This window comes from Pan paniscus, chromosome 1, assembly GCF_029289425.2.
Source record: "Pan paniscus chromosome 1, NHGRI_mPanPan1-v2.0_pri, whole genome shotgun sequence".
NCBI classification, from domain to species: Eukaryota; Metazoa; Chordata; class Mammalia; order Primates; family Hominidae; genus Pan; species Pan paniscus.
Window position 1 is genome coordinate 156,120,249 of NC_073249.2, and position 27,392 is coordinate 156,147,640.

At 37.7% G+C, this 27,392-nt stretch overlaps 1 pseudogene; it reads right to left on the reverse strand.

Annotated features, from left to right (window-relative positions):
- LOC100967537 (cysteine and histidine-rich domain-containing protein 1-like) overlaps window positions 1-27,392 on the reverse strand; it is a 244,316-nt pseudogene that overhangs the window by 21,516 nt on the left and 195,408 nt on the right.

The following is a 27,392-nucleotide window of genomic DNA, read 5'->3' on the forward strand; positions in this document are numbered from 1 at the left end:
TTTGAAGAAGTTTATTAGGTAAATCAGTGTTATTTTTTCTTCATTATTCAAATGCAAAGCTAATTATATTAATAATCTCTCAAAGTAGAGTCCAATATTTTGAGAGAAACGCACAAAATGAGGAGCAGAATGCTGAGAGAGAATGCACAATGCTGAGAGAAATGCTGAGAGAGAATGCAAATGAGAGAAATGCACAAAATAAGGAGTCAGAACATTTTTTAGAGTTTAAACTCTGCTATTTCATGCCTATATAAGCTTGGAACTTATTGACCTTACTGAGCTTCTATTACTTCCTTTGCAAAATCAGGAAGCTAGATTAGCCATCCAGTCCAGATGTAGCATCTGATGATTCTTATATAAGAGATAGTCATTTGTTTAATTCCTTTAACGAACAATGAGCACTTGCTGAATGCCAGGCACCAACACTTTCTGCTCTTAGAGGAGAGCCAATGTTGCTGCAGGAGCAGGGGCCACCAGACTTCTGATTCAGGAAATGTCTAAGGCCTCTAGCTCACCGTTTGCACTGCTGTTTTAGTAACCTTCCTCTGTCATTTTAAAAGTGCTGATTCTTACCAGTGAATTTATAAGAGCTTTGTATAAAAAGATTTTGAAAACTTTGCAGGATCCTGGACTTAATTGAAGACACTGAGGTGTCTGAACTACAGGGGCTGTGTCTTGAATATGCATATGGTAGGAGTTAATCAATATTAAATGAATGAATGACCTTGGAACTTACTGATTATCAGTGGAATAACGGTTTCACCTTTGATTAAATTCCTGAAAATTGAAGCATCTTCTTCATGTTTGGCAATATCACCTATGCTCTATAAAAATTTGAGAAATAATAATATTAACATACTTGTATAATATGTATAGTTTGTATCTCTCTTTCATTTACATTGTCTTATTTGCTCCTCACTAAAACAATGTGAAGTTGGTAAGGCAATTATTATTATATTCTTTCATTTTTTTAGGAGAAAACTAAGGTTCTTAGAGTCTTAATTAGCTGCCCAAGACTCTGCAGCAGTAAGTAGCAAGAGAGTATAAAAGCACAATTATTTATCCTTTCCTACCACATGATTATGCTTCTATCAAAGTTTCAGTCTGTCACTAAATAAGATAATGTATACAGATTGCAAAGCACAACAGGGAATGCACCATACAATTTATTTCTACCCCTCTCCTTCTCTGCTTATCATGTGGTAAGGCAGAAAAGGTGCCTCGTTGAGTGGCATGATTTGTTTTTCCATGAACATTGGTTGAAAGCCTACCAAAGGCCAAGCACTGTGCCAGGCTTGGAGATACAAATGTAGTAAGACACAATCTTTGCCTTCAAGTTGCTTATTCTATAGTACAGAAGACAGACTAGTAAAGAGGAAATACTTTGAAAAATGTAATGCCTACTAGACAAAGTACCTCCTGAGAACTAACAAGAGATACCAATCCAGTTTTAAGACAGCCTCAAAAACTAACCAAGGAAGTAACCGTTCAGGCTGAAACTTGGTTTAGCAAGGCTATGGCCATTTAAAATGTGTCCACAAATTTCTTGAAATTCCTTTAAAGAGGTGAAGCTTAATTTGCTTCCTTTTGGGTGTAGGCTGGACTTAATAAATAAGATATAGCCAAAGTGATGGTATTTTACATCCAAGACTAGGTCATAAAAAATGTGTTGCTTCTGCCTTGCTCTTTCTTTGGTCACTTCCTTTGGAAAACATCAACTGTCATGTTGTCAAGACAGACAGACATATGAAAAGGCCCACATGATGATAAGCCAAGGCCTTTGTCAATAGGTGTCGAGGAACTGAGACCCGCTGCCTATAGCCGTAGAAGTGAGCCATCTTGGAAGTAGAATCCCCATCTCCAGGCAAGCCTTCAGATGACAGCAGCCCTAGCCTATGACTTGATTGTAACCACATGAGAGAACCTGAGCCAGATCTCTCAGCTAAGCTGCTTCCAGATTTCTGGTCCACAAAAATTGTGAAATGATAAATATTTGTTTTTTTCAAGCTGCCAAGTTTTATTAACTTGTTATTCAGCATAGATAACTGGAGAATACATGGAGAATGGAAGAAGTGGTTGTGAAAACATTCTAGAGATGTAAAAGGAAAAAGAGTCAAATTAAAATGCTAGGGGGAAGAATCATAGTAATGGAGATGAAGAATACCTTTAACTTGTCTATCAGTAGACTTGAGACAGTCAAGGAAAGAATAAGTGACCTGAAGAAAGGTCCAGAGAAATAATCCAAACTAAAACTTGGGTAGTGGTTGGGGGAGACATCATTGAAGAAATATTTGAAGAGATTGGCTAAAAAGTCTCCAAAAATACTAAAAACATAAAATCACAGGTCCTAGAGGCTCAGAGAAGCTCAAACAGGACAAAATAGCCAGGTGTGTGGCTCACACCTGTAATCCCAACTCAGAAGACTGAGGTGGAAGAACTGTTTGAGGCTAGGAGTTCCAGACCAGCCTGGGATGTAAAATGAGATTCCATCTCCAAAAATGAAAATACAAAAATTAGCCAGGCATGGTGGTGCACACCTGTGGTCCTGGCTACTTGAGAGGCTGAAGTGGGAGGATCAATTAAGCCCAGAAGTTCGAGGCTGCAGTGAGGTATGATCCCACCACTATACTCCAGCATCTGCAACAGAGTGAAACCCTATTTTTCCAAAATAATAATAATGATAATAAATATCTAGAAACATGATATTCAAAATGCTGACCACAAAAGATAAAAAAAAATCTCAAAGTCATCCAGAGAAAAAGTCACATTACATAGAAAAAAACCACAGAGAACAAATACAGCAGACTTCTTGCCAGAAATTGTTCATGCTAGAAAAAATAGAGTGACATTTTCAAAGTGCCGAAAGAAAAATACTATTGACACTATACATAATAAAGATATCATTTAAAACTGAGGGATAAATACTTTTTCCAACAAAGAAAAACTAGGAGCATTCTTTAACAGCAGATATGAACTATAAGAAATGTCAAAGGACATTCTTTAGGAAAAAAGATTATGACATCACACAGAAACTTGAATATACATAAAGAAATGAGGATTCCTAGAAACGGTTAAAAAAAAAGAATTATTTTTCTTATTTTTAATATCTCTAAAAAATCATTTTCTACCTTTTTTTTTTTTTTTGAGACGGAGTCTCTCTGTCGCCCAGGCCGGAGTGCAGTGGCGTGATCTCGGCTCACTGCAGGCTCTGCCCCCCTAGGGTTCACACCATTCTCCTGCCTCGGCCTCCCGAGTAGCTGGGACTACAGGCGCCCGCCACCTCGCCCGGCTAATTTTTTGTATTTTTAGTGGAGAGGGGGTTTCATCGTGTTAGCCAGGATGGTCTTGATCTCCTGACCTCGTGATCTGCCCGCCTCAGCCTCCCAAAGTGCTGGGATTACAGGCGTGAGCTACCGTACCCGGCCCATTTTCTACTCTTAAAATAGGCAATGATTTGTGGGTTGGGCACAGAAGTGAAACTAAAACATAAAACAATAGCCAAAAAACATAGACTAGAGATATTGTGAGTACACAGTCATAAATTCCCATACCATGTTTGAAGTGGAATAATACTATTTGAAGATAGGCTTTGATTAATTAAAGATGTATATTGCAAGCCCAAGGTCAAGAATTAAAATAAATTAAAATGAGGGTAGAAATAATAAGCCAATAATAGAGATAAAATATAATAAAAAATACTCGTTAAGATGTAATCTAAAACAGAAGGAAAAAAACAGAAAAAGAAAAACTACCAACATGATAGATATTAACCAAACCATAAAAATACTTACTGTCTATGTATATTATCAAAACACAAAAATTAAAGCCATACTTCATCAGATCATATTAAAATGAATAACCATAATCATGTCTATAAGAAACATACTTTTAAATATAAACATTTAGATTGGTTTACAAGTAAAAATGTATTAAAAGACAAAGCATGCATACATTAATTAAGAGACATAGCATGCATACATTAATTAAAAGAAAAGAGTAACTATGTTAATACCTAATAATTCAAAATTCAAAACAAAGAATAGTACTAGAGATAAAGAAGGGTGTTACCTATTGATAAAGGGCTCAATTCACCAAAAAGACATGCTTATGTACCTAACAGTAGGGCTTCAAAATACATGATGCAGACTAAAAGAAGGGAAGGAGAAATAGGTAAGTCTACACTTAAAGTTGAGGACTTCAGCATTTTTCTCTAAATAAATTGATAAAACAGAAAGATGCAAAAATCAGAAAGGATATGGAACATCTGAATAACACTAAAAACTACTCTGACTTAACTGCCACCCAAAAGCATCTGAGTACACATTCTTTGCAAGTACACATAGACTATTCACCATGGTAGATCATATTTTGGGGGAAAAAATCAAAGCTTAACAAAATAGAAGGATTTAAATCTTATAAAATATGACCTATGATCATAATGGAATTAAACTAGAAATCAATAAAAGAAAGATAGCTGGAAAACTTTCAGATAATTATAAATTAAATAACACTCTTTTAAATAAGACACACCATGTTTCAAGGAGGAATTAGGAAGAAAACTAGAAAACATTTTGAAACAAATGAGAATAAAACTCAGTAATAACAATCTATGAGAGACGGCCAAAGCAGTACTGGAGGCAGTTATAGCATTCAATTCTGAAATTAAAAATAGGAAGGGTCTCATCTCAATGATATGTGCTTCCACTAAGAAACCATAAAAGGAGTTAATATAAACCCAAAGTAAACAGAAGAAAATAAGCAATGAAGAGCAAAAGTGAATAAAACTGAAAATGAAAACAATGAAGAAAATTAAAGTAACCAGACTCTGATTCCTAAAAAAGTGAATAAATTAATATACATCTAACCAGACCAACAAAGAAAAATATAAAACGTAAATCTTACTTGCATTTGATGCCTTCTATTTTTGTTTAATTTGACTTGAGTTGTTTCCCATTCCTTGTAACCAAATATCCGTAAGGCTAGACACATAAGACAACCAACTCTGGAAAGACAGAATCCCACAGGAATGTCAGATCTCATGCTTAGTTGAAATGATGCAGCAAGAATACATATTCAGTTAATTTATCTCATTTAAAACAATATTTATCCTCACTGGGAAAATGTGCATAGAAGAATATACTTCTTAATGACTTTATATTACATTTTAAATCAATCTTGCTTAAGGTAATGTTACTAGCGATTTGATTCTATTAATGTCATTCGAATTCATTTTCATTTTCACTGAGGATTTTTATTCCTCTCCATGTATAACTCTTGATAATAATTGAAATGGAAGAAGCCATTATCTTTATTTTATAAACTCTTTAAATGAAATTATTTTTATACAAAATATATATTTATTTAATTTGGAGTATTACAATCTTTTAAATTATTTAACTGTTTAAGGAGAGAAATGCCCAGGGACATGAAAATAAAATGAGTCTGTTGTTTTGAAACATGACAGAGCAAACTAAAATAATTCTAATACTAATCAGGCATCAAGGTGTGGCAGTCATTGTACCATGTCTTAGCAAGGCATATGAACAAGTTTAAAAAACAGTTTCTTCAAATCTAGAGATTCCAGTGCAATTAAGAAGACAAAAATGTTTCATGCATGTAAAACCAGAGTGTAAGACAGAAAAAATTTTTTCAGAGAACAGAGACAATTTTAGTAGTGTTTTTTGGAGAAAAAAAAAAGCATAGAGAAAAACTTGCTTGCAGAGAATGAGAATCAATATTCAAGAGAAATGACAGAAACTTCTCCAAATTTATAGTAGACATAAATTCTCAGGTTGAAAATGCACATTAGATCAGGCAGGATAAATAAAATGAAATCCAGACTGAGACACAGTGTAGTGAAACTGAAAAACATTAAAGAAAAAAACAGACATCATCCACAAATGAGCAATAACTAAAACTGATAGCCAACTTTACAACAGCTACAGAAGAAGACAAAAGATAATGTTAAATATGTAATAAGTAGAATGTTAGATACAGCTTAATGTGAACTTTTTTCATATTAGAAAATCCAGGGTTCCACAATGGCTAACATTGGTTAATTCCTCAACAAAGCCATAATGTCTCAGGGTCTTAGTTTTCCTACTCTTTCATTTTCATGTTTGGATTTCATGCCTGGAAAATGGGTTACTGCAGTTTCCAAGATCTATTTCATGATTTGTATCTCATGTCTGAAAAATGGTTATTGCAGCTCCAGACATCTAATCAATGTTCAAGGCAGGAAGAAGAAGGAAGGGGAATGTCTGTCTAATTTTAAAAGAAAACCTTTCCCATAAATGCCCCTTCAAAGAATTCTACTTATATAGAATGTAGAGTAAATAGGATTACTACAATAACCCTTCTTATTTAAAAAAAAAAATTAAGAAAACCAATCATCTACAGTGCATATTAAGTCCCAAGGTACAATAATCATAAGGATTCTTTATCCAAGCAGAGGAAATACTTCCACTTTAGTCAACTTGATATATGCACAGGGTGATGCTTTCTGCCAAGACTCTGTCTTCCTCACTTCTCTCTGGTTTTGTACTCTGGGAGATTCTTCTGTGTCTATTTGATCACAGCTGAGATGAATGTTAAAGAGGATGTATTAATACCTAGGTGTTGCATGGTTTTCCAATAAACTTGATGTTGACGTGAGTTTGGAGGTGGGCCAAGGGGATTGTTTTAGAAGTTAAACAGTCACAAGCTGTGTCTAGATGGGCATATTATTTTTGACATAGAGAAATTTCTATTGGTTTCTAGTCATGTCAGTGAGCAAGTAACGACAGCCAAAGATCTTATCTAGAGATGTACAGTCTTCAGAGCAGTGCTACTCAGTGTGGCCCAAGGACCAGTGACAGCCAGTGAACAGTTTTTTAATTGTTCCATGACAAGAACAGAAATAGATAATAAAATTGAGAAATTGTTATAGCATTTTGAAAGAGTAAATTCTATCTGTTACATATGATAATTAAAAATGGGTTTATTTTTATGTCTTTATTTTTCTTTTATATGTCATTTTCATAGTAATTTATTTTCATTGTATTTTACAAAGAATTGGTCTGCAATGAAGCGGTGGGGGAGATGAGTCCTTCACACAGATAGTTTGAGAAGCACTCTTTTAGACTAAAAGTTTTAGTCATTAGTATTTACTTGTGGGCCTCTTTGCCCCATTTGCTTCATCTTTTTTTTTTTTTTTTTTTTGAGATGGAGTCTCACTTTGTCGCCCAGGCTGGAGTGCAGCAGCGCAATCTAGGCTCACTGCAAGCTCCACCTCCCAGGTTCACGCCATTCTCCTGCCTCAGCCTCCTGAGTAGCTGGGACTACAGGCACCCGCCACCATGCCTAGGTAATTTTGTTTTTTTTTTGTGTGTGTGTATTTTTAGTAGAGACGGGGTTTCACTGTGTTAGCCAGGATGGTCTCGATCTCCTGACCTCGTGATCCGCCCGCCTCGGCCTCCCAAAGTGCTGGCATTTGCTTCATCTTAATGGTTGCTCCTTTGAGTAAATTTGAAAAAATAGCCTCAGGAGGAAATAAACTACCTCTTAAACCAGTTTTTTCTGAGGTTCACTTCTATGACTAAGAGAGAACATTTAAATAAGATTTCTTGGAAAGAGCTAGCACTTCAATATTCTCAGCTTCAAGGCTGTATCTTAAATTGTCCTGGCTTCAAGTTGGATTCTGAAATAAGTCAACATTTCCATTTCATCAAGGCTCCAAATTATGAGGTTCAATTCATTTAAATTTCAGGCCTACTGGCAGAGAGCACCTCTCTTAGCAAAACTGTATATGGAGTAGAAAGAATGCAAAAAAATGCATCTCATATATTCGTTTATTTCTTTATTATAAGGCTAATGAAATATTTGGTTTGAGCCTATGGAGCTAGTCAGCTGGAAGTTCTAGGACCCAGCTGCATGATACAGATCTGTCTCAGTCCTGGAGATGATCTGGTGTCTTGGTTCAGTGGCCAGTTGTGATTTCTACAACAGCAGTGGTCTGGTAAGAGTAGGCTTGGAGAATACTAAGATGTGGGGATCCACTTTCCACCTCTCTGTTTCCCAAAGAAGAGCTATTCACTAATATTCCATTTTTCCTTGCCCTCTTTTCTATGCCACTCATTCCTTAATGAAGACAAGTACTTTGTTCCACCATCGTTTGAAAACATTTGTGAAAGACAGAAGCCAATTGCCAAAAGTCTTATTTCTGAATTTGTGTCATGTGATGTATAAATCATGATATATGCATCACACGCAGGGTGGATTTAACCCAGTAATACAAGAATGGTTTAATATTGGGGAGAAAACCTGGTAACATACTTATTACATTAACAGTTTAAAATAAAATAAAACACGTGATGTAAAATGCCAAAGGCCTTCAATAAAATTAAATACTTACTCATGATAAAACTCATGTTAAACTTGGAATAGAAGTATCTTTCATTACCTGAGAAAAAGAATTCCAAAAATACAGAACAAACATCGTATTTTATTTTAAAATTTGAAAGAATACTCCTTAGTAATAGCAGCAACATAAGAGTGGTATTTGTCCCACCACTATTAAAGATTGAATAGAATCTAAGAAAATACCTGTAATTTATTAATGGAGAAAGTTATAAAGCTTTTATGGAGTATATAAAAGTCACCATAAATAAATGGTGATCTATATGCATAGGTACAAAAAATTGATATGTTAAAAAAGTCAAATCTTTCTAAAATCACAATATTTTTAGCAAAATTATCATGCTGATAATAAAATGATAAGATGAGAGAAAGCCAAAAACAGACAAAAAATTTTGAACAAGACAATGAACAGGGAGGAGGTAGCAGAATTATAAAATATCAAGAAATATAATTACTATGGTAATTGCACCATAATTATAATTACTTGGTATAATTACCATAATTATACCAAGTTGCCTTGGTAAAAGGATAGAAATACAGAATAGAGATACTCAAACAGAATCAAGTTTCTATGAACACTTGTAAGAGATACAAGATTACAATTAAGAGGAGGGAAAGATGCATATATGTGGGGGGAAATGTCATAAATGGGAAAAATAAGGTCAAAGCATTACTTAATATCTTACTTGAAAATAAAAGTCAGCTGGAATAAATAATTACATACAGAAAGGCAAATCTTTAAAATTATTAGGAAGAAATGTAGGGAAGAGTTCAAAGAAAGATTTTAGAATGCAGCACAGTTTTTGACTTTTCCAATTTCCCCTACAAAGCAGGCAATGCAACTGGAATACAAAACATGCTGCCAAAATCTACAACAAAAGTGAACAACAAAGTATCTCCATGAACTCTAAAATGTGAGAAATTGAGGTCAAATTAACTAGAATAAATTTCACATAGTAGTGGTAACTGTGAAGGGTGAAGCAGGGAGTAGGTAAAAGGATTACTGATAGCTGGGAAAGCTGCAGGACCCTAAAATTGAATTGCTCAAGGACTTAAAATGGAGACATCTATTTTGGAAAGTTCAGTGAGCCATTCTTAAAACAGCACCAAAACTGGAACTGGTTTCATGGGCTGTAATTTGCAAGTGCAAAAGTACAGCAAAAGTCAGATGGTGCAAGTCAGTTTGTATCATATGAAAACTTGAAATATAATAGTTCCTTTTTAGGTCAAAGACCAGAATTGAGAAGAATCTACTATGAGTAGAATTTAAATTTAGCAGGATAGAGACATGTAGGACCAAAGAAAAGATCCAGATAAAAGTAGGGGAAGAGAACAGAGAAAGCAGGTCACAGAAAGAAGGAGATATATATAATTTTTATTTTTTTTTTGAGACAGAGTCTCACTCTGTCGCCCAGGCTGGAGTGCAGTGGCACGAGGAGATCATATATCTAACCACTTCTCAACAATAAGAAAAGAGACCTCTACATCTGTGAAGCAATGTGAACCCCAGATATTTGAGACAGGTCTCGGTTAATTTAGAAAGTTTATTTTGCTAAGGTTGAGAATGCGCACCCACAGCCTTAGGAGGTCTTGACAACATGTGCCCAAGGTTGTCAGAGCACAGCTTGGTTTCATACATTTTAGGGATACATGAGACATTAATCAACATATATAAAATGAACATTGGTTGGGTCCAAAAGGTGGGACAACTCCAAGTGGGGAGGGGGCTTCCAGGTCATAGATAGATAAGAGACAAATGGTTGTATTCTTTTGAATTTCTGATTAGCCTCTCCAAAGGAGGCAATCACATACGCATTTATCTCAGTGAGCAGAGGGGTGACTTTGAATAGAATGGGGGGCAAGTTTGCCTTAAGGGATTCCAAGCTTGACTTTTCTTTTTAGTCTAGTGATTTGGGGGCCCCAGTATTTTATTTCATTTCACAGCAGGAATGCTCTGAAGGCCTACACTCCTCTTCTGAAACTGTGAAAAACCCATCTCACTGAAACAAGAACAAAAGACTGTGGTCAATACACATACAAAGTTGTTGTAAGATAAAAGAAAATAATGGGAGGAGACAAGATAGCCTACCAGATGCAGATGGGAAGCACTTCGCCGACTGAGAGATACCAAAATATCAAGTAAACTATCACACTTCAAACAGATCTTTTGAGAAAAAAAATATACTGAAAGTCTACTGTGGTAGAACAGGGCAAAAGCCTGGAACCCTGCACAGAGTTGCTGAGTGCGGGCGCAGCTCCTGGCCTTGAAGGGAACCTAAGGAAGGGATGAGAAAAGAAACTGCAGGGAAACACGCTCCTGCCGTGGACCTCTGGGATCCTAGCTACAAGAGATCTCATGACCCCATAGACATCTGAATTTGCAAGAGAAACTGCCTGAAGAGTAGGCAAACCCAAAGCTCAAGCCTGCTTGGAGCTCAGAAGGTTTTGCATGCAGGGAAGCTACAGCAAAATGCGACCATAGATGCCTATTCCCCAAGGCTTTCCATCTTGCTCCCAGTTGCTCTAGCTCCTGCTGACGGCCAGGCTGGGAGAGAGAAGGGTGGTCTTTCCTGATGGACTTGGGCATGTCTGATCTGCACACCCCGCTGTCTGCTGGCCCCTCCCAAGACCCCTGCCTGGCCACTCCCATGAGAGCATGCACACAGCACAGCCTCCACTGCCCCACCTGGGTACTTTGCCAGTGGCCTGGGACACTATGGTCACCTCAGCACAGCCAGGGCTCAACTCTGAGGGGCCAGAGGACAAAGCCAATCCCAACCTCCCAGGGTTCAAGCACACAGCTCAGGAATATCAAGCTGAGATCTGTAGCCAGAGCATGAGTTGGATAGGAGCCCCCACTCTCTGAACACTGAGTAGGGTGAGATGTGGGTTTCAGGGATGCCACAGGAGCTGCGAGTACCTCCCTCCACAAGACTGGTCCAGGAAGGGTGTAGCCTGTTTGCCAGCTGCAGCTTCTACTTGAGGGAGCCCCATGGCCAACAGTAACTAACAGTCCAGTGACCTGGGTGCAGAGAGGTTGAGACAAAATTAACTGGCTTGGAAACTGGGATGGGGGGGCAAGAAGACTGACTAGATGCAGACAAGTGGAGTGGCTCCCACAGAGGGATTGAGAATACTGGCGTGCTTTTAACAGATCTTCAGAGGGAAGGCGCTGAGAGTGGAGAGAGGGAAGACACAGAAGTTGATCTAAAGGGTAAAAAACTGAGAACCTTGAAAGGGCTACTGCACACTGGGGCTCATTATTGAACCACAACAGCTCTGGGGGAATGGGTTAGTTGAACTGGCAAGGAGCAACCCACTCTTGTCATGGGCCTCTGGATTCCTGGCAGGAGGGAACCCTTCGACCATCATGGACAATTGAGGTGGCAGGAGGAGCTGCTTAGAGAAGTGGTGGGGCAGCAGGCGAGCTGATGTGAAGCGCAGAGTGGCTGCGGTGTGGTGGTGGGAGTGGCTGTAGTGGAGAAGGGCCAGGGAAGAACATCCCCCTAGGCTCAACTTGCTGCCATAGGAGACTTTAGCCCTAAGGGAACTGACAGACTTGACCTCTGAAGGGTGGTGGAGCACCTCAGATGGGGCTGGTTCAACCTGAGCACTCCTTGGTCTGCTGACCTCTCTAGGGGCCCCAGCCTGGCCATGACTTCTTATAGGGCAGTCTTGGGTTCCCTGAGAATCCACACCATGGCTTCTGTGCCAGCAGACCATCCCTGAGCAGTGAAGAGCTCCAGAGAGGCAGCTTCTAAGGCTGCATACCAACCCACATGCTCCCTCCCCATAGTGCAGCTTCCCCTAATCCCATGGCAACTCCCCCCATCACTTTACTGATGCATGTCTGCATGGGCAGGTTTTGCTTTACTTGCTCCACCAGCATGTGTGAGTACAGTACACCTCTCAACCCCACCAGACTGCCACTGCAGAGGGAGCCTTGATGGGAACAGAGCCAGCAAACCCCACCTCAGCCAGTGCCCTGCTCTTGCTCTAACACTGGGAAGAGAACAAGGTATCCTCCCTGAGCCATCACTCCAGCTTGCAGAGCACAGAGAAGGCACCCAGACCTGCATTGGCCAGCACCTTGTCCAAGCCAACTCCACTTCCATGCAACAGCACACACAGTCTTCAGCAGGCCCCCCCGACCTCCGCTTTCCTCCTAAGCTGCCTTGCCTCCCTCACTGTGATTAACATCCACAGGGAGCCAGCCACCACTGCATCCACTAGCACTCTGCTGCAGCTACTGCATCTTGCCACCACCCCCACCCCGAGCGGTGGACTCCAAACCTCAAGGAGCCAGACAACAAAGTCAGGACCCAATACAAGTCCTCCAGAGTTACAGCATGTAGCCCAGGAGTTGGGGGCTGAGCATTGGCCACTAAAAATTTCCCAGAAATGAAGCCAGACAACTGAATCCACCTTATACTACAATCACACCCTCAAGGTCATCAAATAGGATAAAAGAAAAAACATTCAAAGATTAGTAACTATTGCAGGATCTGGCCAGCAGCCCACAATGCAACAGGGCTCTTTCTTTGTTCCCAGGCGGATCGGCAGGTCAAGAAATAATAGACACACACAAGATAGTGAAAGCTGGGTCCAGGGGGGTCACCACCTTCTAGTCCCGTGATGCCGCCAATGCACTGGATATACCAGCATTTATTATTGAGTTTAGTGAGGGCAGGGGTAGTTTAGTGAGGGCAGGGGTAGGTTAGTGAGGGATTTAGGGTTGTTTGATTATGAGGTGAGATGGTCACATGAGGATGAAGAAATTCTTTAACATAACATCTGTATGCAGAAGTACAGTATACAGAGATAAGAATTTACAATATAGTGTGTGCATCAGTAATTTCTAACAGAGTCTTAAAATAGAAACACAGTCTTCTCATAACCCATGACTAGCAAGATATTAATCAGCAGTAACAGTTGCAGCAAAAGCTGGTTACAAACAATCCATAGAAACAGGATGTGAAGCTAGACAACCGGTTAGACCAGAAATTCTCAGAAGGGAGTATGCCTTAACCCTAAAGAGGCCTCGAAGAGCCATGGCAAGATGAAGGCGTTTATAGCCTTATCTTATCCATATGAACAGGCGCCCCTCAGGCATCCATTTCTAGGCTCTCCACAAGGGTCACATTCCATCCCCAGAGCTACAAACATCTGCTTTTCTGGGATAGGAATCTTGGTGATGTGAAACCTCCCTGACTGCACGTCCGTTCATAGGCTCTCTGCAGGGGGAAGCACATCACATGCTGTTGGCTCATTCTGGCAGTCCAACCTGGCATCGTCTTAACACAATCTTGCATGCGATTTTGTATTTACAATAATCAGGAGCATTTCCTCTTTTATTCCATAGCAATAGTTTCAGGGGGTCTCCCTACAAGTTACCTCAAAGATTGAAGGTAGATAAACCCACAAAGATGAGAAAGAATCAGCATAAAAATGCTCAAAAAGCCAGAGTGCCTTCTTTCCTCCAAATGACCACATTACCTCTCCAGCAAGTGTTTGGAACTATGCAGAGGCTGAGATGGCTGAAATGACGGAAATAAAATTCAGAATATGGATAGGAATGAAGTTCATTGAGCTCCATGAGTACATTGAAACCCAATGCAAGGAAACTAAAAATCATGATAAAACGTTGCAGGAGTTGACAGACAAAATATCCAGTAAAGAAAAGACAAAATATCCAGTAAAGCTCTGTAACTGACCTGACAGAGCTGAAAAAACACACTACAGGAATATAATAATGTTATCACAAGAATTAATAGCAGAATAGACCAAGCAGAGGAAATAATCTCAGAACTTGAAGACTGGCTTTCTGAAACAAAAGACAGGGAACAAGAATAGAGGAAAAAAGAATGGAAAGGAATGAACAAAATCTCTGAGAAATAACAGGATTATGTACAAAGATTGAATCTATGACCAAATAGACCAAGCAGAGGAAATAATATCAGAGCTTGAAGGCTGGCTTTCTGAAATAAAAGGCAACAATAATAGAGGGAAAAAGAATGAAAAGGAATGAACAAAATCTCTGAGAAATAAAGGATTATGTACAAAGATTGAATCTATGACTGATTGGTGTACCTGGAAGAAATGTTGAGAATGGAACCAACTTGGAAAATATATTTCAGGATATCATCCATGAAAACTTCCCCAGCCTAACTAGAGAGGCCAACATTCAAATTCAGGAAATGCCAAGAACCCCGGTCAGATACTTCAAAAGATCATTCTCAAGACACATAATCATCAGATTCTCCAAGGTCTAAATGAAAGAAAAAATTTTAAGGCACCTAGGGAGAAGGGTCAGGTCACCTACAAGAGAAGCCCATCAGACTAACAGTGGAACACTTAGCTGAAACCTACAAGCCAGAAGAGACTGGGTGCCAGTATTCAACATTCTTAAAGGATGGAAATTCTAACCCAGAATTTAATGTCTGGACAAACTAAGCTTCATAAGCAAAGGAGAAATAAAATCCTTTTCAGACAAGCAAATGCTGAGGGAATATGGGAATTTGTTACTTCTAGACCTGCCTTACAAGAGCTCCTGAGGAAGCACTAAATATGGAAAGGAAAAACTGTTACCAGGCATAACAAAAACACACTGAAGTACACAGACCAGTGACACTATAAAGCAACCACACTAAAAAGTCTGCAAAATAACCAGCTAACATCATGATGACAGAATCAAATCCACACATATCAATACTAATCTAAAATATACATGGGCTTAATGACCCAATTAAAAGACACAGAATGGCAGCCTGGGTAAAAAACCAAGACCCACTTGTATGCTGTTGGATTAGTCCATTCTCACACTGGTATAAAGACATATATGAGACTGGGTAATTTATGGAGAAAATAGGCCTAATTTACTCACAGTTCTGCATGTTGTACAGGAGGCGTGGCTGGGGAAGCCTTGGAAAACTTACAATCATGGCAGAAGACAAAGGGGAAGCAAGGAACGTCTTCACATGGTGGCAGGAGAGAGAGCAAAGGAAGAAGTGCTACACACTTTTAAACAACCAGATCTCATGAGAACTCACTCATTATCATGAGAACAACAAGAGAACAACCCCCATGATCCCATGACTTCCTACCAGGTCCCTCCCCCAACATTGGAAATTACAATTTGACATGAGATTTGGGTGGGGACACAGAGACAAACCATATCAGCTGTCTTCAAGGGACCCATCTCACATGTAATGACAAATATACGCTAAAAACAAATGGATGGAGAAATAATGTACAAAGCAAATGGAAATCAGAATCAGGAATTGCAATCCTAGTTTCTGGCAAAACAGACTTCAAACAAACAAAGATCAAAAAAGACAAACAGGGCATTATATAATGGTAAAGGGTTCAATTCAACAAGAAGATCTAACTATCCTAAATATATGAGCACCCAATACAGGAGTACCCAGATTCATAAAGCAAGTTTTTAGAGACCTGCAAAGAAACTTAGATTCCCACACAATAATAGTGAGAGACTTAAACACCCCACTAACAATATTAGACAGATCACTGAGACAGAAAATTAACAAACGTATTTAGGACCTTAACTCAGCACAGGCTCAAATGGGCCTGATAGATATCTACAGAACTCTCCACCTAAAAACAACAGAATATAGATTCTTCTCCTCATCATATGGCATGGTACTCTAAAATTGATCACATACTTGGAAGTAAAAAACTCCTCAACAAATGCAAAAGAAATGAAATTATAACAAACATTCTCTTGGACTGCAGCACAATCAAATTAGAAATCAAGACTAAGAAATCCACTCAAAATCATATGATTACATGGAAGTGGAATAGCCTGCACCTGAAAGACTTTTGGGTAAATAATGAAATTAAGGCAGAAATCAAGAAGTTCTTTGAAAAATGAGAACAGAGAGACAGTGTACCAAAATCTCTGGGATGTAACTAAAGCAGTGTTAAGAGGGAAATTTATATCACTAAATGCCCACATCAAAAAGCTAGGAAGATCTCAAATTAAGAAGCTAACAACAAAACTAAATAACTAGAGAACCAATAGCAAACAAACACCATAGCTAGAATAAGACAAAAGATAACCAAGATCAGAGTGGAACTAAAGGAGATAAAGAGACAAAAAAAAAAAAAAAAAAAAAACCCTTCAAAACAATCAACAAATCTGGGGTTGTTTTTTTTTGAAAAAAATAAGAAAGTAGACTACTAGCTAGACTAATAAAGAAGACAACAGAGAACAATCAAATAGCAATAATCAGAAATGATAAGGGGTATATTACCACTGACCCCACAGAAATACAAACAACCATCAGAGAGTACTATAAACACCTCTATGCACATAAACTAGAAAATCTACAGAAATAAATAAATTCCTGGACACACACTCTCTCCCAAGACTGAACCAGGAAGAAATTGAATTCCTGAACCGACCAATAATGAGCCCTGAAATTGAGGCAATATTAAATAGCCTACTGACCCAAAAAAGCCCAGGAACCAGATGGGTTCACAGCTGAATTCTACCAAGTGTACAAAAAAGAGCTGGTACTTTTCCTACTGAAACTATTCAAAAAAAAAAAAAAAAAAAATGGACCCCTCCCTAACTCAGCATCATCCTAATATCAAAATCTGGGAGAGATACAACATAAAAAGAAAACTTCAGGTCCATATTTTTTATGAACATCAATGTAAAAATTCTCAACAAAATATTGGCAAACCAAATCCAGCAGCACATCAAAAGGCTTATCCATCATGATCAAGTAGGCTTTAACTCTGGGATGCAAGGTCATCACATAAACAGAACTAAAGACAAAACCAAATTATTATCTCAATGGATGCAGAAAAGGCTTTTGATAAAATTAAACATCAATTCATGTTAAAAACTCTCAATAAACTAGGTATTGAAGGACCATACCTCAAAATAATAAGAGCCATCTATGAAAAACCCAGAGCCAACATCATATGGAGTGGGCAAAAACTGAAACAACTTCAACAAAATTTCAGGATTCAAAATCAATTCATGAGGTCAGGAGATCGAGACCATTCTGGCTAATATGGTGAAACCCTGTCTCTACTAAAAATACAAAAAAATTAGCCAGGCGTGGTGTCGGGTGCCTCTAGCCCCAGATACTAGGGAGGCTGAGGTGGGAGAATGGCATGGACCTGGGAGGCAGAGCTTGCAGTGAGCTGAGATTGCGCCACTGCATTCCAGCCTAGGCAACAGAGCGAGACTCCATCAATAAAAAAAAAGAAAAAAGTCATTAGCATTCCTATACACCAACAACAGTTAAGCTAAGAGTAAAATCAAGAATGTACTCCCATTTACAATTGCCACAAAAAGAATAAAATACCTAGGAATATAACTTACTAGGGAAGTGAAAGATCTCTACAAGGGAAACTACAAACCACTGCTCAAATAAATCAGAGACGACACAAAAAAATGCAAAAACATCCATGCTCATGAACAAAAAGAATCAATATTAAAATGGCCTTACTGTCCAAAGCAATTTACAAATTCAATGCTATTTCTATTAACTACCATGGAAATTCTTCATAGAACTAGAAAAACACTATTTTAAAATTCATATGGAACCAAAAAAGGGTCAAATAGCCAAAACAATCCTAAGCAAAAAGAACAAAGCTGGAGGTATCATGCTACCTGACTTCAAACTATATTACAGAGCTACAGTAACTAAAACAGCATGGTACTGGTACAAAAACAGGCACATAGACCCATGAAACAGAATAGAGAACCCAGAAGTAAGGCAACATACCTACAACTAACTATCTGATCTTCAACAAGCCTGACAAAAGCAAGCAATGGGGAAAGGATTCCCTATTTAATAAATGATGCTGGGATAACTGGCTAGCCATATGCAGAAGATAAAAACTGGATACCCTCCTTATTCCTTATACAAAAATCAACTCATGGTGAATTTAAAGACTTAAATGTAATATCCAAAACGATAGCAATTCTGGAAGACAACCTAGGTAATACCATTCAGGACATAGACATGGGCAAAGATTTTATAAGGAAGACGCCAAAAGCAATTGCAACAAAAGCAAAAATTGATAAATGGGATCTAATTAAATTAAAGAGCTTCTGCACAGCAAAAGAAATTATCAACTTAGTCAAAAGACAACCTACAGAATGGGAGAAAAATTTTTGCAGACTATGCATCTGACAAAGGTCTAATATCCAGCATCTATAAGGAACTTAAACAAATTTACAAGAAAAAAACAAGCAGCCCCCCCAAAAAAGTGGGCAAAGGACATGAACAGACACTTTTCAAAAGAAGACATACATGTAGCCAACAAGCATATGAAAAAAAGTTCCACATCACTGATTATTAGAGAAATGCAAGTCAAAACCACAATATGATACAATCTCACACCAGTCAAAATGGCTACTATTAAAAAGTCAAAAAAAAAAAACAAAACAGGTACTGGTGAGGTTGTGGAGAAAGCAGAATGCTTATACACTGTTGTTGGGAGTGCAAATTATTTCAGCTATTGTGAAAGATAGTGTGGTGATTCCTCAAAGATCTAAATTTAGAAATACCATTTGACCCAGCAATCCCATTACTGGGTATATACCCAAAAGAATAAATCATTCTGTTATAAAGACACATGCACACGTATGTTCACTGCAGCACTATTCACAATAGCAAAGTCATGGAATCAACCTAAATGCCTATAAATGATAGATTGTATAAAGAAAATGTGGTATGTATATGCCATGGAATATTATGCAGTCATAAAAAAAGAATGAGATCATGTTCTTTGCAGGAACATGGATGGACCTGGAGGCCATTATCCTTAGCAAACTAGCACAGGAACAAACAACTAAATACTGCCTGTTTTCTCTTATAGGCAAGAGCTAAGTATTGAGAACACATAAACACATAGAGGGGAACAATACACACTGGGGCCTATTGGAGGGTGGAGGATGGGAGTAGGGAGAGAATCAGGAAAAATAACTAATGGGTACTAGGCTTAATACCTGGGTGATGAAGTAATCTGTACAACAAACTCCCATGGTACATGTGTACCTATATAACAAACCTTCATACGCACCCCTGAACTTAAAAAAGTTAAAAACAACAACAACAACAACAAAAAACTACCTGGTTGGGCCAGCTACTGGGGCAGACACTAGAAGGAGCCCAGTCAGTGGACTGTGAGCTGGGCAGTTCCCACAGCCATCAGCTGTGCAAAAAACCATGTGCCACAGATACCACACCAGTTGCACATCCATGACAACACTGCCCTGCCTGATGATCCCCATCCTCGACCTACTGCATCAACAGAAGCCCACAGCCACACCCTACAACACACCTGGTCTCTGCCAAACACAGAGGGACAGTGGACACCCAGGGAGCTGTAGGTCACCAGGCGACCAACCTGGCCTAACCTTTGTCTCATGCCACCCCTAAGAGAGGAGAAAGTGTGGCCTGCCAGGCTCCCCTGTGGGGCTAAGGAAACACAAGCCCGATATCAGTGATTGGAAGGGGCTGCCTCAAGACATGGGAATGGATCTGGCAAGGGGGTTTTCTCTCACCCTCCACCTCCCCCAACCCCAGAGCACAGCTGCAAACATGCTGAAATACCAAGAGAGGCACATGGCTGAGCAAAAGCCTATCTGCAAGCCATCTACTGGATGATAGCCTGAATTACACCACCAAACAAAAATTCGTTCGGCACATATTGTCAGTGAAACCCAATGCAGGAATCAAGCCACAAAAAAAATAAATAAATAAATCCCGCACACAGCTTTGGCCCTCAGAAAGAACCAGAAATGAAGCCAATCAACTATATTCAACATGAAGAATATAAATACAAAAAGTCCCATCCAAATGATAGCAACTTCAAAAATATAAAGAAATACCAGCCCTCTCAGTTGATAAATAATTAGCTCAAGAACTCTGGCAATTCAAAAAGTCAGGGTGTCCCCTTACCCCTAAATGATCACACTCATTCCCCAGCAATGGCTTCCAACAAGATTGAAATGACAGACATAGAATTCAGAATCTGGATGGCAAGAAAGCTCAATGAGATTCAGGAGGAAGTTGAAGCCCAATCCAAAGAAGCCACTAAAATAATCCAAGAGTTGAAAGCTGACATAGCCATTTTAAGAAAGAACCAAATGGAACTTCTAGAATTAAAAAATTCACTACATGAATTTCATAATACGGTAGAAAGCGTTAATAACAGAATAGACCAAGCTGGGGAAATAATCTCAGAACTCAAAGACCAGTCCTTTAAATCAACCCAGTCAGGCAAAAATAAAGTAAAAAGAATTTTTAAAAATGAACAAAATATCAGAGAAATATGGATTATGTAAAGAGACCAAACCAACAACTCTTTGGCATTCCTGAGAGAGAAGGCAAGAGAGTAAACAACTTGAAAATCATCTGCGTGGATATAGTCTATGAGAATTTCTTCACCTCACTAGAAAGTCAACATGCAAATTCAAGAAATTCAGAAAACTTTTGAGAGAACCCCATATACAAGACGACTATGCACAAGGCACATAGTAATCAGATTCATCAAGGTCAACACAAAAGCAAAAATATTAAAGGCAGTTAGAGAAAAGGGTTAGGTCACTACAAAGAAAGTCCCACCAGGCTAACAGCATATCTCTCAGCAGAAACCTTACAAGCCAGAAAAGTTAGAAAGCTATTTTTAACATCCTTAAAGAAAATAAATGTCAACCAAGAATTTCATATCCCACCAAACTAAGCATCATAAATAAAAGAGAAATAAAATCCTTTCCAGACAAGCTGAGGTCCTTAAGATCCAGAGAGGTCTTTAAGAGGGTTCTAAACATGGAAATGAAAGAATAGTAACTACTACCACAACAAAAACTTAAGCACATAGCCCAAAGACCCTATAGAGCAATGACACAATTGAGTTTACAAAACAACTAACAACATGATAACAGTATCAAAACCCCACATGTCAATATTAATCTTAAAAATAAATGGTCTAAATGCCTCACTTAAAAGGCATAGAGTAGTTAATTAGATTGTAGAAAAAAGACCCAACCATCTGCTGTCTTCAAGAGACCCATCTCACATGTAACAGCAACCTCAGGCTCAAAATAAAAGGATAAAGAAAGATATATCATGCAAATAGAAAACAAAAAAAAAAGTGTGGGGCACTATTCTTATATCAGATTAAAGAGATGTTAAGCCAACAGCAGTCAAAAAGCACAAAGAAGGGCATTACATAATGATAAAAGGTGTAATTCAACAAGAAGACTTAACTATCCTAAATGTTTATGCACCCAACATTGTAGCACCTAAATGCATAAAAACAAGTGCTTCTAGAGCTACAAGTACTTCTAGAACTAGTGCTATTGGGTGGTCTTAGGCAGTCACACAATAACAGCAGGGAACTTCAACACTCCACTGACAAAATTAGACAGATCATCAAGGCAGAAAACTAACAAAGAAGTTCTGGACTTAAATTAAACACTTGACCAAAGTAATAGACATCTACAGATACTCCACCCAACAACCATAGAATATACATTCTTCTCATCTCTACATGGAAAATACTCTAAGATTAACCATGTGTTTGGCCATTAAGCAAGTCTCAATAAATTCAAAAAATCAGAATCATACCAACCATACTCTTGGTCCACAGTGCAATAAAAAATAGAAATCCATACCAAGAAGATCTTGCAAAACTACACAGTTACATGGATATCAAATAACTTACTTCTGAATGACTTTTGGATAAACAATGAAATTAAAGCAGAAATAAGAAAATTCTTTGAAATGAATAGAGACACAACACACCAAAATCTCTGAAACTGAGTGAAAGCCGTGTTAAAAGGAAAGTTTATAGCGCTAATTGCCTTCATCAAGAAGGTAGAAAGATCTCAAACTAACAATCTAACATTATACCTACAGAAACTAGAAAAAAAAAGAACAAACTAACCCCAAAGTTAGCAGGAGAAATGAAGTAACTAAAATAATAGCAGAACTAAATGAAATTAAGATGCAAAACTCCACACAAAATATCAACAAAAGCAGAGATTGGTTCTTTGAAAGGATAAACAAGATTGATAAACTGCTGGTTAGATTAACAAAGAAAAAAAAAGAGATCCAAATAAGCACAATCAGAAATGACAAAGATGATATTGCAACCAATCCCAGAAATATAAAAGATCCTCAGAGACTACTGTGAACATTCCTATGCATATAAACTAGGAAATCTAAAGTAAGTGAATCAATTCTTGGTCACATACAACTTCTCAAAATTCATTCAGGGAGAAATTGAAACCCTGAATCAACCAATAATGAGTTCCAAAATCAAAGCAGTAGTAAAAATCCTGCCAGCTGAAAAAGCTTGCAACCAGATGGATTCACAGCCAAATTCTACCAGACATACAAAGAAGAGCTACTACCAATCCTATGAAACTATTCCAAAAAATTGAGAAGGAGGGAATCCTCCTGAACTCATTCTACAAAGACAACATCATTCTGATACTAAAACCTGGCAGAGACACAGTGAAAAAAGAAAAATTCAGGCCACTATCCCTGATGAGCATAGACACAAAACTCCTCAACCATATTAGCAAATTGAATTCAGCAGCACATAAAAAAGTTAATACAGCATCATCAAGTAGGCTTTATTGCTGGGATGCAAGGTTGGTTCAACATAAGCAGATTAATAAATGCGATTCACCACATAAACATAATTATTTTTTAAACCATATGATTATCTTAGTAGAAGCAGAAAAAGCCTTCAATAAAACTCAACATCGCTGTATGATAAAAACCCTCAACAGATTAGGCACCAAAGAAACATACCTCAAAATAATAACAACCATCTCTAACAAACCCCCAGCCAACATCATACTGAATGGGCAAAACCTAGAACCATTTGCCTGGAGAAATGGAATAAGAAAAGTATGCCCAATCTCACCCCTCTTATTCAACCTAGTACTGGAAATCCTAGCCAGAGCAATCAGACAGGTGAAAGAAATGAAAGGCATACAATAGGAAAAAAAGAAATCAAACTATTTCTCTTTGCTAATGATACTCTATATCTAGAAAACCCTAAAGACTCTGCCAAAAGGCTCCTAAAACTGATAATTTTAGTAAAGTTTCAGGACACAAAATCAATGTACAAAAATCAGTAGTATTTCTATATACCAATAATGTGCAGACTGAGAGTCAAATCAAGAATGCAAAGCCATTTTCAATAGCCACAAAGTAAATAAAATACCTCAGAATAAATCCAGCCCAGGAATGAAAGACCTCTATAAGGAGAGCTGCAAAATATTTGTGAAAAAAAAATCAGAGGTGATGCAAACAAATGAAAAAACATACTATGCTCATGGATTGGAAGAATCAATATCATTACAATGGTCATACTGCCCAAAGCAGTCTACAGATTTAATGCTAGTTCTATCAAACTACCAACGTCTTGTTTTTACAGAATTGGAAAAAAACTCTTCTAAAATTCACATGGAACCAAAAAAGATTCTGAATAGCCAAGACAGTACTAAACAAAATGAAAAAAGCAAGAAGCATCACATTACCTGACTTTAAACTATACTACAAGGCTACAGTAACCAAAACAGTATGGTACTCATGCAAAAACAGACACATAGACCAATGGAATAGAATAGGTAACTCAGAAATAAAGCCACACAACTGCAACCATCTTATCTTTGACAAGGCCAACAAAAACAAGCAATGAGGAAAGGAGTCCCTATTCAATAAATGGTGTTGGGATAACTGACTAACTATATGCAGAAGATTGAAGCTGGACCCATACCTTTCAGCATATATAAAAATTAATTTGAGATAGATTAAAGATTTAAATATATGACCTCAAACTATAAAAATCCTAGAAGAAAATCTAGAAAATACCCTTCTCAACATCAACCCAAATATGTGAAAGAATTTATGGCTAAGTCCCCAAAAGCAATTACAACAAAGACAAAAATTGACAAGTTGGACCTAATTAAACCTAAGAGGTTCTACACAGCAAGGGAAACTATCAACATAATAAACAAAACCTATAGAACAGGAGAAAATAGTCACAAACTATGCACCTGACAAAGGCCTAATATCCATCATCTATAAGGAACTTAAATCAACAAGCAAAAAACAACCTCATTAAAAAGTGGGCAAAGGACATGAACAAATACTTCTGAAAAGAATACATGTAAGCAGCCAACAAATATATGAAAAAAAAAGCTCAACATCACTAATCATCAGAGAAATGCAAATCAAAACCACAGTGAGATACCATCTCACACCAGTCAGAATGGCTATTATTAAAAAGTTAAAAAATAATACATGCTGGTGAGGTTGTGGAGAAAAAGGAATGCTTATACACTGTTGGTTGGAGTGTAAATTAGGTCAGCCATTGTGGAAGACAGTGTGACGATTCCTCAAAGACTTAAAGACAGAAATACCATTCCACCTAGCAATCCTATTACTGGGTATATACCCAAAGGAATAGACATTGTTCTATTATAAAGACACATGCATGTGTATGTTCACTGAAGCACTATTCACAATAGCAAAGAGACATGGAGCAAATCCAGGTGCCCATCAGTGGTGAAGTGGTTCCTCCATGTATACATCACAGAATACTACACAGCCATAAAAAAGAACAAAATCATTTCATTTGCAGTAAAATGAATGCAGCTGGAGGCCATTTACCTAGGCAAACTAAACAGAAAATGAAATATTCCATGTTCACACTTACAAATGGGAGCTACACATTGGGTACACATGGACATATTTAATAAAAATAGGAACAATAGACACTGGAAAATTCAAGAGTAGGGGAAGGCAAAGTTTGAAAAACTACTTATTGGATACTATGCCTACTTCCTGAGTGATAAGTTCAATCGTACTCCAAACTCCAGCATCATGCAACATATCTTCATAACAAAACTACATATGTACCCCTGGAATCTAAAATAAAAGTTGAAAATTAAAATAAAAATTTACAGAACCATGTAGTACAATATATTTAATATTATGAGCAAGTTATAACTAAATAGCATGGCATTCACATGTGAATAGGCAGAATAATTAAATAATCTAAAATAGACCCAATTTTATATGAAAATGTAGTATATGCTAAGGCAGCACCTCAAATAAGTGAAAAAGTTGTAGATTTTTTAATAAGTGATGTGAGAATAACTAGAGATATCTATGTGGCAAAAAATAATGTTATCATTCTTCTTGCTTACCCAAGGATAAATTCCAAATGAAAAAGAGATTTTAATTTTAGAAAATGAAACGACACAAATACTAAAGGAAATTATGAGAGGAGCATGCAAACTTTAAAAACTTTGAAAACCTCCAGATAGCTGAGTCATATTAAACTAAATTACATACAACTTTATTATTAAAATGATCTAAAATTTGTTTTGTACTATGTTGGGAAAAGGCCCCCCAAAATCTGGCCATAAACTGGCCCCAAAACTGGCCATAAACAAAATCTCTGCAGCACTGTGACATGTTCATGTTGGCCATAACACCCACGCTGGAAGGTTGTCGGTTTACCGGAATGAGGGCAAGAAAACCTGGCCCGTCAACAAGTCCTGTTCCATCACTAAAGTGTCTAGGAAGGTAACAACCAGAGCAAGCTTTTTGTGCATTCTCCACATATTTTTTATGATTCTATGTCTGCTGTTCTTTGTTATAGTCAAACTGTCACAGTTAATGAAGCATGACTCTGGCCCCCCACTTGACAAGAGGCTGGGATGATTTGCTAGCTGGGGTGTGAACTGTAGATAATTGTTTCTGGCAATGCCATGTTATTGACCATTTACTGCCCAAAGTGATTTGCCATTTGCTGGAGTTTCCAGGAATGATTTGCTCTCACTAACAAATTTTGTGAAACATTGTGATTCTTTGGTCTTGGCCTCTTCAGATAATATGTTTTATCTGTTGTTATTACAAGGATCATTTTGAAAAACTCATTGAGAGCTTCACACACAATTTCAATAACCATCAAAGTTGGCAGAATGCCTGTGCCTGCCAGCCTGATAATCCCACACCTATTTCCTGTGGCCTGCCGGGGAAGAAGATGGCTTTTATTCACTCAAATTATCAAAAATTACCTCTGTTAATCGCATTTTTGAGTCATTAACAGATGCTGATTATCATTGCAGAGCAGTTATTTCTCTGCATCATTGCCAAATTACTGTTTCTCCGATACTGAGGATAAAATATGACCTCCAGCTAGCATTGTTAAGATTCGTCTATGTCACTGGAAAGCTGAGACAGTTCCTTTATAAAGTGACTCTCCGAGTTTGTGGATAGCCTCAGTCATTCATCAGTCAAATTTTACCAAGTTTATACTACTGTAATACTATGAAGAGGGGGTCAGAATACTGAGCTCTAATTTTTATGCTCCTATATTGTGGAAGTATCTAAACAATGAAGTAAAGCTAAATAGCTAAAAAAATTTATCTGTCAAAAGAGTGAAGAAACACCAGATTTCTTTTCACCCATGAACAAAACTTCAGACTGAAAGTAAATAGGGTAATTTTCAGCAAACTTTATTTCTTTTATCTCTTAAACCCATAATGACTAGGAGAATTTGAAAATAAATAGAGGAAAATTCATAGTACACAGCATCTAGAATTTCAATAGTTTTTGTTAGATAATGCAAAAACATTTTTATAGAGGAAAAAAATAGCTTTTATAAGCCTCAGCATCAGTCACTGGCTATTAACTCTAACCCTGATACTAGTCATATATTATTTCTTTTATTGATAAATGTGCAGAAATTTTATTATTAATCAGTTAGTTGGTCAGTAAGTCAGTCATTTAGGCAGTCTGTGATCCTCACAATTGCAAAATAAGATGGACGGCTGGAGCTTAAAATAACCTTATATTTCCTTTATCTCATAAATGTGTTTGGATTACCAAAGATCCTTTTAAAATACTATATTCTCTGGGAGTTCTACTTCTGGGAAAATAGACTGTCTATACTTTTCCCTATTCCTCCCACTG